The sequence below is a fragment of the Benincasa hispida genome, chromosome 6 (genome assembly GCF_027475165.1).
Source record: "Benincasa hispida cultivar pf3 chromosome 6, pf3_genome.v1.1, whole genome shotgun sequence".
Classification (NCBI taxonomy): Eukaryota; Viridiplantae; Streptophyta; class Magnoliopsida; order Cucurbitales; family Cucurbitaceae; genus Benincasa; species Benincasa hispida.
In genome coordinates, this window is record NC_143483.1 from 10,465,195 (window position 1) to 10,473,593 (window position 8,399).

At 33.9% G+C, this 8,399-nt stretch overlaps 1 long non-coding RNA gene across 1 annotated transcript; it reads right to left on the bottom strand.

Annotated features, from left to right (window-relative positions):
• Window positions 1–1,242: 1,242 nt before the first annotated feature.
• Window positions 1,243–3,559, bottom strand: LOC120079400 (uncharacterized). The gene is made up of 2 exons (XR_005482235.2): window positions 2,999–3,559; window positions 1,243–1,858 (listed from the first exon to the last, which is right to left on the bottom strand). It is a non-coding gene; the product is annotated as an uncharacterized LOC120079400 (long non-coding RNA).
• Window positions 3,560–8,399: the final 4,840 nt, after the last annotated feature.

Below are 8,399 nucleotides of genomic sequence, written 5' to 3' on the forward strand. Positions count from 1 at the left end.
GTTATTTTTTAAATGATCAAAACTATTTTAGTTTTGGAAATAGCTAAATGACTACATCTCTTTCATCTCCTATTTTAGTTTGGAAATGCATTCTCCATCCCCGTTCCCGTATCCGTCTTCATCCCTCTTTAGTTTAGAAATTTTTTTCTCCCATTCCCTCCCCTATTCTCTATCTAATCGAAAAATCTCTTCCCCATTTGGGGCGGGATTCTGTCTCCTTGAAAAAATTGGACATATCTAATGACAGAGGGTGAGAGATCATGACCGGAGGGAGGTGACTTAGACATATGAGAGAGGTGGTAGGAGAGAAAGAGGACTTTTTGGTGACAGTTTGTTGAAGATCGAGGAAATCGGGAATGAGTGATCAAGTGTGTGAGAGAGGAAATCCCAACAAAATCATCTCTGATAATTAAAAATTAAATCTCAACAAAACCTCTCTTGATTTTTTTTTTTTTTTTTTTTAAAGCGTTGGATTTGGGGCAACGGAAAAGAGATGGGGCTTCAATGCCACGTAATTGCCATAAATCATAAATTTCTTTTTAAAGATCATTTGTCCAATTAGAGTCTTATTTCCTTGCCCAAATTTAACTTAATCAGGGCGATTGAACAAATGTCTAATTTTAAAATGAAAATTTGAAAAATATCTAAACACAATTACTATATAAAAAAATGTTTAAACATAAAATACTAAATTAAAATGCACAGTGATTATTTGAAAATGTGGAGGACAAATATATTATCCTGACAATCAAGAGAATTGTGTAATATTTAAATGTAAAATCTAATTAAAAAAAAAAGCATATATACTGTAAAGAAAGGAATTAGAATGTAATTTAATAATTCAAAAGAATCGAAAATAAAAGAAGATCTAGTAGAAATAAATCAACTAAAGTTATGTGAAGAATCATTAAAGAAACAAAACACTGTGTTTGCACAAATACATCGTATGTGAACAACTATAAGCAAAATCAATATGAAAACAAAAAATAAACTTCATTCAATACGAAATCATAATTTAACTTTTAATTAAAAAAAACAAACTCAGTCTCTATATCTCATGCTCTATGCGAACATAGGATTTTTCTTTTGAAAATACTTTTTTGGAAACCATTTATTAAGCAAGATCAATTAATAATCAGATCTTTAAACATTTAATCACCTTTCAAAGCACTTCAACATCAAATAATCCTTTAAAACATAACAGATCAACTCATAACAAGAAATCTTTGAAAGATATGCAAATTAGTGGAATAGCATGATCCTAAGTCTTCTCATTTAAACGAGAGAATGATTCATATAAATTCCAGTCATATCCAGGAAAAATTTCACTAAACCCTGTACCCAATTTAACTTGTCCCATATGCACATATCGACAGTTTTCGCGAGACATACTCGAGTACGATAACAATTCCAGTCAGAGCATGCTGACAATCCTCGTCGGACGTCCACAAAGTATGCTAACATTCTTTGGGTACCTAAGTCAATGGTTTGAAATCTACTTCCCTCATAACAACAATGATATCATAATACATCATAAATCAAATTCAAAGTCCAGTGGTTTGAAATTTATTCCATCAAATCTACGATATTCAAATGAAATCATAAATCATTTAATTAATTCAGAAAATCCAACGTAAACATGGTTTCCAACAAAGTAGCTAAAATCTATTGATTTCCAATTAAAATCGATTAATTTCATGGAAATCACAATTAAATCACATATAAAATAGATCATGCTTAAGTTTCATTTCCAAACCATAATTGTGTATATATTTCATAAATCAAATACTTAAAAATAAACCACTCACAATCAACCAGCTGATCCCCAGATTTTTCATTCCATGAATTCCTAATAATCCTGAAATTTAATTGACAACTCCCTAATTATTCTCCAAACGACCATAATCCAATTTATTATTCTTCAAATAAAACCAATTTCACTTAAACTTCCTCAAAACCCTAATTTGGTCCAATTTAGAGTTTTGCTTTGCAAATCGGTCCTTTAATTTTTTTTAAATTAACTTAAGATCCCAAAATTAATCTCCAATAGATCCCAAAATTAATCTCCAATAAGAACTAACTCCACATTAATTTTCCTTAAACCTTAATCTGGACATTTTAGGATTTCCCTTTCAAATTTAACTATAATTTTACTCAATTTAGGGTTTACTCACAATTAAGTCTCTTAACAAAGTCCAAATTAACTTAAGTTCCCAACTAAATCTAATTCTAGGTTTTAAGTGCCCTAAAAATACCAATTATCCATAATTTTTTCCAAACCCTAATCTCATCCAATTTCAGGGTTTAACGTTATATTTTAATCCTCAAATTACCTTAAAATTAACTTAAGATTCCAAATTAATTTAATCCCTTCGTCAAAACATCTCATTGATATCATGAGAACTTAAATTAATCTTAAGAATATTTTAATTAACCTTAAATTTATCCAATTTTATCAAATTTCTCCATTAACCATAATTAGGATTTACTTAACAAATTAACTCCTCAATCAACTTCAAAATTAACTTAGGATCCCAATTTCTTTTACTTTTAGGTTTAAAGTATCATAATAATACCAATTCAACCCCTAATCATGCTTGAAAATACCTTAATCAACCTAAAATTGAATTTTTTTTTCGTCTTTTAATGACGGACAATAGATGACAGACTGGTTTCATCTTCAGCCTTCAGCCCTAAAAAGTTCCAGATTCGGCCCTGTTTTCCGGTAGGATTTTCAGACGCAAATCCAACAAATTCCGGTAAACAGAACTTCAATTAACCTATATAAACCTTTTACCTATCATTTGAATTAACTAACATCAAAATTTTGATGTCCAAGTATCCCTAAATCTCCCGGAATCGACCCCAACACTTCCACGGTACCCCTATTTTCCGGCGAAAAGTTGCAGAATTTTAAGAGTTTAAATTCCTCAATTCCGGCTAATAAAGATCAAATAAATGACCATAGAACTCTATAGAGACCTTAGAAGTATCTTACCTTCGAATTTGGAGCTTCGAATTAGCCTATAACTCCACGAATTTGCTTAAAACCGGCGATACTCTGTTTTCCGTCCACTCCGGCCGCCACTGATTTTCTTCTTTTTCCTTTCTTCTCCGGCCATGATTCTTCAACACAACCCACAGAAATCTTCTTTACTCCTTCCTCTGTTTGTTTTTTGAAGAAACTCGGAATTTGCAACAGGAATTTGTTCTCACCGACCAAGCTTTTCTGCTTATATCTATCAACCATAACCGATCATCTCTTCTTCAGCCAACAAAGTCCCTCCAGCTTCTGCTTACCTTATTCAATTCGTGGCTTCCGCTGAGATTTTCCTTCATTTACTTCATTTTGAAGTATCTTTAAAGAAAACTTGGTAATTTCTTCGTAATTTCCCCAAATTCATTCCTCCAATTTCCAACAATCTCTTCTCTCGGCAACAACAAATATCACATACATATATATTTTTAGTTTCCTCAAATAAATTCCCTTCCTATTTCTAATTTAACCTAAATATAGTAAAATTTAAGGGCTTGCCTGTTCAATAATAATTTTGACCCAAAATGTCAGTTTCCGAAAATTAAACACTTAATTCACATTTCTCTTAATTCTTCTCAATTTCATTTCCAATTTCCAATATTAGTTTGTCTTAGGTTCATTTTAGGTCATTTAATTCCCAATATCCCATATTAATTCCTTTACTTTTTATACTTCAATTTTTACCAAACTTTATTGTACTTATATTTCAACTAATTTAATTTAGCAATAAAACTTGATTTAAAAAATAGATATCAACTTTCACTAAGCTTACTTAAGATCATTTTACTCCCATTTAATTTAGAAGCCTATCAAAAAAGACCAAACGAGGATGATCGTCTGATTGAACCTTCATTCCTTGATTCTCATATACGATTGGAATTCAATTATCGATTATCGGATCAAGATGATATTGATAATGTTTTCTACTTATCTTTTATTACCTTAAATAAGGTAACTATTTTAAGTAAAGAACTTTTCTCTTTCGCTAAAAGTCTCGTTAGTGAAAAATTTTCTATCTTAGTAGGACCAATAAGAGAGGAAGAAGTGGGGAGAACATCCCTTAGGCTAGCTAGTCACACTACTTGAACTATTTTAACTAAGAACTCCCGCTAACTCGCTCTTCTACATCGTGTAGGGTATGGAACTCGCTTGCCCAGCCGGAGAGAGGTCGACTAGAAAAAGCCGATTCATACCATTCCTCGGGCTGACTTAAACTCAACAACTCTTAACTAAAAAACAACTAACACAATTGGTGCCCTCAGGGTGGTCAAATCCAAAGAGCAACAAAGAAACTATCTAGCTCTAATAAGAGTTCGGCCTTACCAAAGCCTTAGCTAGACATCTAGCCCCCCCATCTTAATTTTGATAAAATGAAAACAATTTAGAGCTTACAGAATATTATTGAGAGTGTATTCCTTTGAACAGGTCCCTGATAAATTTTTGGTATTGTTATGGTAAGTTCGTTATGCTGACAATTTTTTTTTTAAAAAAATATAAGAGTTAGTAAAGTAAGTTTAGGTTGATTTTTGGTAATGATCTCTAGATTGGTGTGAAAGTTGGGATCGTTAGAGTTGATATCAGAGTAGAGTTGTTCGTGTTGACTAACCTAGAATCTAGGTTGTTAACTAAGTGGTTAAGTTATTTATAGTAAACGATCTTTCTCAATTTCCTCTCCATCACCAGGCACACACTTTTATTTTTCTTTATTATTTTATTTGTTAATTTGCTTGGTTATACGCCTATGTTTGATTTGCATGTTTGTTGAATTTGGTTGCTAGTAGGCATAAGATGCTCCTATAGATAACTAGATAGTTTATACTTATCTTGTGCTTATTGCTTGTTAATAGGCATAGGATGCTCTCATAGATAACTAGATAGTTTATGCTTATGTTGTGCATGTTGTTTGTTAGGATGCTTCGGTAGTTGACTAGATAGCTTGATTCTTTTTTGTACATGCTCTATGGTAGTAGGTTTAATATGTCACCTTGGATTTAAGTTAGTAATTGAGGCTTGTAAAATATGAAATTGGTTAAGTGGTGTTAGTGTCTGATAACGGGTAGAAATACACGTTATTACAGCGCAAATAAGTAAAACAATGAGAGAATATGACAGTAAAAATAAACAAAATCATGTCCAAAAGTATTAATCTGAGAAAATTGCGATCGCATGCGCCCATCGCATAAAAGCAGCTAATTTGCTTATTTTGTGTAGGAAAAATGTGTTGGTGCAAGTAAAATTGCGATCCAAGGAATTAGGCATTCACACGCATTGAAAGATTGCGATCGCAAAGACATGCGATTGTATGCGATCGTGAGAAGTTGCTTAAGAAGGTGGCCGCATAAAGACTGCGCATCAAGGTGACAGCATAATAAATCATGATGGGACGGAAAGCTGATGACGGTCGAATCTGAATTTAGTTGACAATCCGTTAAAACCACACTGTAGCAAGTACACTCAACTTTCAGTGACCATTAATCGGCGCATCAGAGCAGAAGATTTAATGACCACCCATCATTCCAATCATTAGAGAGAAAAGCTTCTTCACTTTGAGCTCTATAAATACCGAAGGCCACCATTGTTAACAAAGGAGATCATATACAAGATAGAGAGCCGTTAGTCTGTTCATACTTACACTTAGAAGACGGAGACGAGCTAAGAGACGAAGAAGTCGAGAGATCATTCCTAGGCAGATCGAGAGACTGCCCGGGAAGCGCTACAGAGGGAGAGAGGGCCGACACTTGCGAAAGAAAGGATATTCATCTGGACAGAGTTGAAGTAAAAAAGACAATGTAAAAAGCCATGGGAAGCAAGACATTACTACCAGGCTTCTTATCTCTAAATTCCATTGCTATTCTGTCTTCTGCATTTATTTATAGAAAATGGAAATCTCATTGTAACTTATGTTCAATCTCTCCATACTTCGCATCAGTAACTAAATTTCCGAATGAGTTGAGATGTACTTAGCTAGCATGACCTAAGATTTACACTTTATGCGATCATCTTATCTTATGTATGTGTCATTCACCCTTTAGAGATACTTGAGAGAGTAGTCTAAAGAAAGAATCTAGACTTGAGAGAGTCAGATTAGAATTTAGGCTTGAGAGAGTCAGATTAGAACCGCATAAGCAAGAGATAGAAACTTAGAGATAAGTTCTATTTGCTATTACGCATCGCATGCACTATAGAAATAGGATATGATAGTATGCGGTCACTTTGTGTATGTGTGCATCATTCACCATCGCATAGACAAGAATAGAGGCTTAGACATAAGTCCTATCGACATTTTCGTATACATTGCATGCATCATAGAAATAGGAATTATGGCATTTGTTGAGATGACATGCTGTTGTTTGTGTATAGCATGATCGCATAACTTGAACGCAATCTTAGGAAGTGTTAGTTAAACCCCTGCTCAACTCGTTCATCGCATACTCATTGTAATTCTCGATTTCATCAACTCTTTATTCGAACTCCGTCGCATAGGAAATATATTTAATCAAAACACCATCCAATTTATTTGTTTCACCATCGCAAGGGAATCAAAATTTACTGTCACATATTTACTCAGTAGTCTTGTGTTCAACCCTAGACTTACCAGGAAACCTAGTGAGGCTTATACTTGGGTCTTATTAGGAAAACTTGCATATGCAACGTATAATACATCACTGAAATTCATACATAATCGCATCACCATTTACAATGCATCAGTGTCTTCATTTAGACAATGAGTTCTAGGGATCATAAAGAGAGAAGTTGATCCAGCTCACCGATGGTTCTAGAAGCTTGCTCGCAATCAAGGGAAAACACACCGAGTTTTCCCTTAGTGGCGCAAGAGGTGTTGAAAATAGAAGCATTGCAAGACTGTTCAGACAACATGGTTAACAATGACAACGTGAAACCGCATATTGGCAACCCAACTCCTGTACTTATTGGAGAAGCTCGTTCTTTAACAACTTCAGACAAGTAAAGCCTCCGGTCTTTGATAATCAATCTACTAACCCTCTGGCGGATAGGGAATGGATGTCGGAGTTAGAAAGCTCATTTGAGTTCCTAGGTGCTAATGAATGTAAAAGAAAATACCTAGAAAATAAAATTTTTTGAAAAAACGATCTTATATATATATATATATAAAGCAAAAGCTTTATAGATTCGTATCAGTCTATTGATACAAGTCATCTATTACTGATAGACTTGTATCATTTAATTGATATGAATTATCTATCACTTATCGAAATCGAAGATCCAAAAACTATAGATGATCATGAGACTGATGGAGAAATCGCCAAAGATAGATGATTAACGATGATGATCACACAAGGATTTTGATTTGTAGCCAATGTTGAGAAATAAATGATGAAGATGATGGTGTTAGCATTCAATATGCAGAAGTAATTAGGATCCTAAGCACTCTAACTACATTAATTTTAGAGATCTAGCATGCTTGTTTAAAGTAAAAACATAGGGTTTTAGAAATTTACCTTTGAAGAACTCTTCAAAGTGCTCAATCTTCAGTTGGAATCTCCTCTTCAATGGCTTGTAGATAGGGTTGGCAATGGAGTCAGGGCGAGACAGGGAGGATTCCCTCTCCCCGTCCCCGAGGATGTATTTCCCCCATCTCTATCCCCGTCCTCGCGCCGAGGGAAAGTGGTCCCCGCAGGGACCCATCCCTGTTGTTCTTTTTTTTTTTTTTTTTTTTAAATATATATAAGTATATAAATATTTGTAAATGTATTTTTACGGTATATATATAATTATATATTATATATTTATTTGTAAAATTATACATACATACATACATACATACATATATATATTAAAAAAATTAACGGGGTCGGGGATGGGTACAGGGACGGGGCGGGGATACCCTCTCCATACCCACATCCTTGGTTTGACCCCCCATCCCTGGTCAAATCAGGGATTCCTCCCCCCGATTGGGAGGGAGGGGGACCCATAGGGATTTTTGCCAACCCTACTTGTAGACTACCACAAGTGCCTTCTCTATCATCCTCTGCCCTTAGATTGGATGGTGGAATCCAAAATGAGCATCAATTTGAAGGAATTTGGAGAGAACTTCAGGTTTTGGTTTTTAGCCTTGAAAGAACCCTTTCTCCTCAAGTTTTCAGAAAATATCCTTTCTAATTCTTAGTAGATTAGGTTGTTTTAATCCTCTTCTACATGCAATCAAAATTGCATAAGGATTTGACACCGAACATTCATGTCTTAAGTGGGAACAAGGTGGAAGAAGTGGGATTATCCCACTATCTTAAATTTTTTCAATTTTAAAATTGATTTTCTTAAAATCAATTATTTGATTTAAAATTAATCGAATTCCATTATACTAATTTCATATAAAATTAATTCA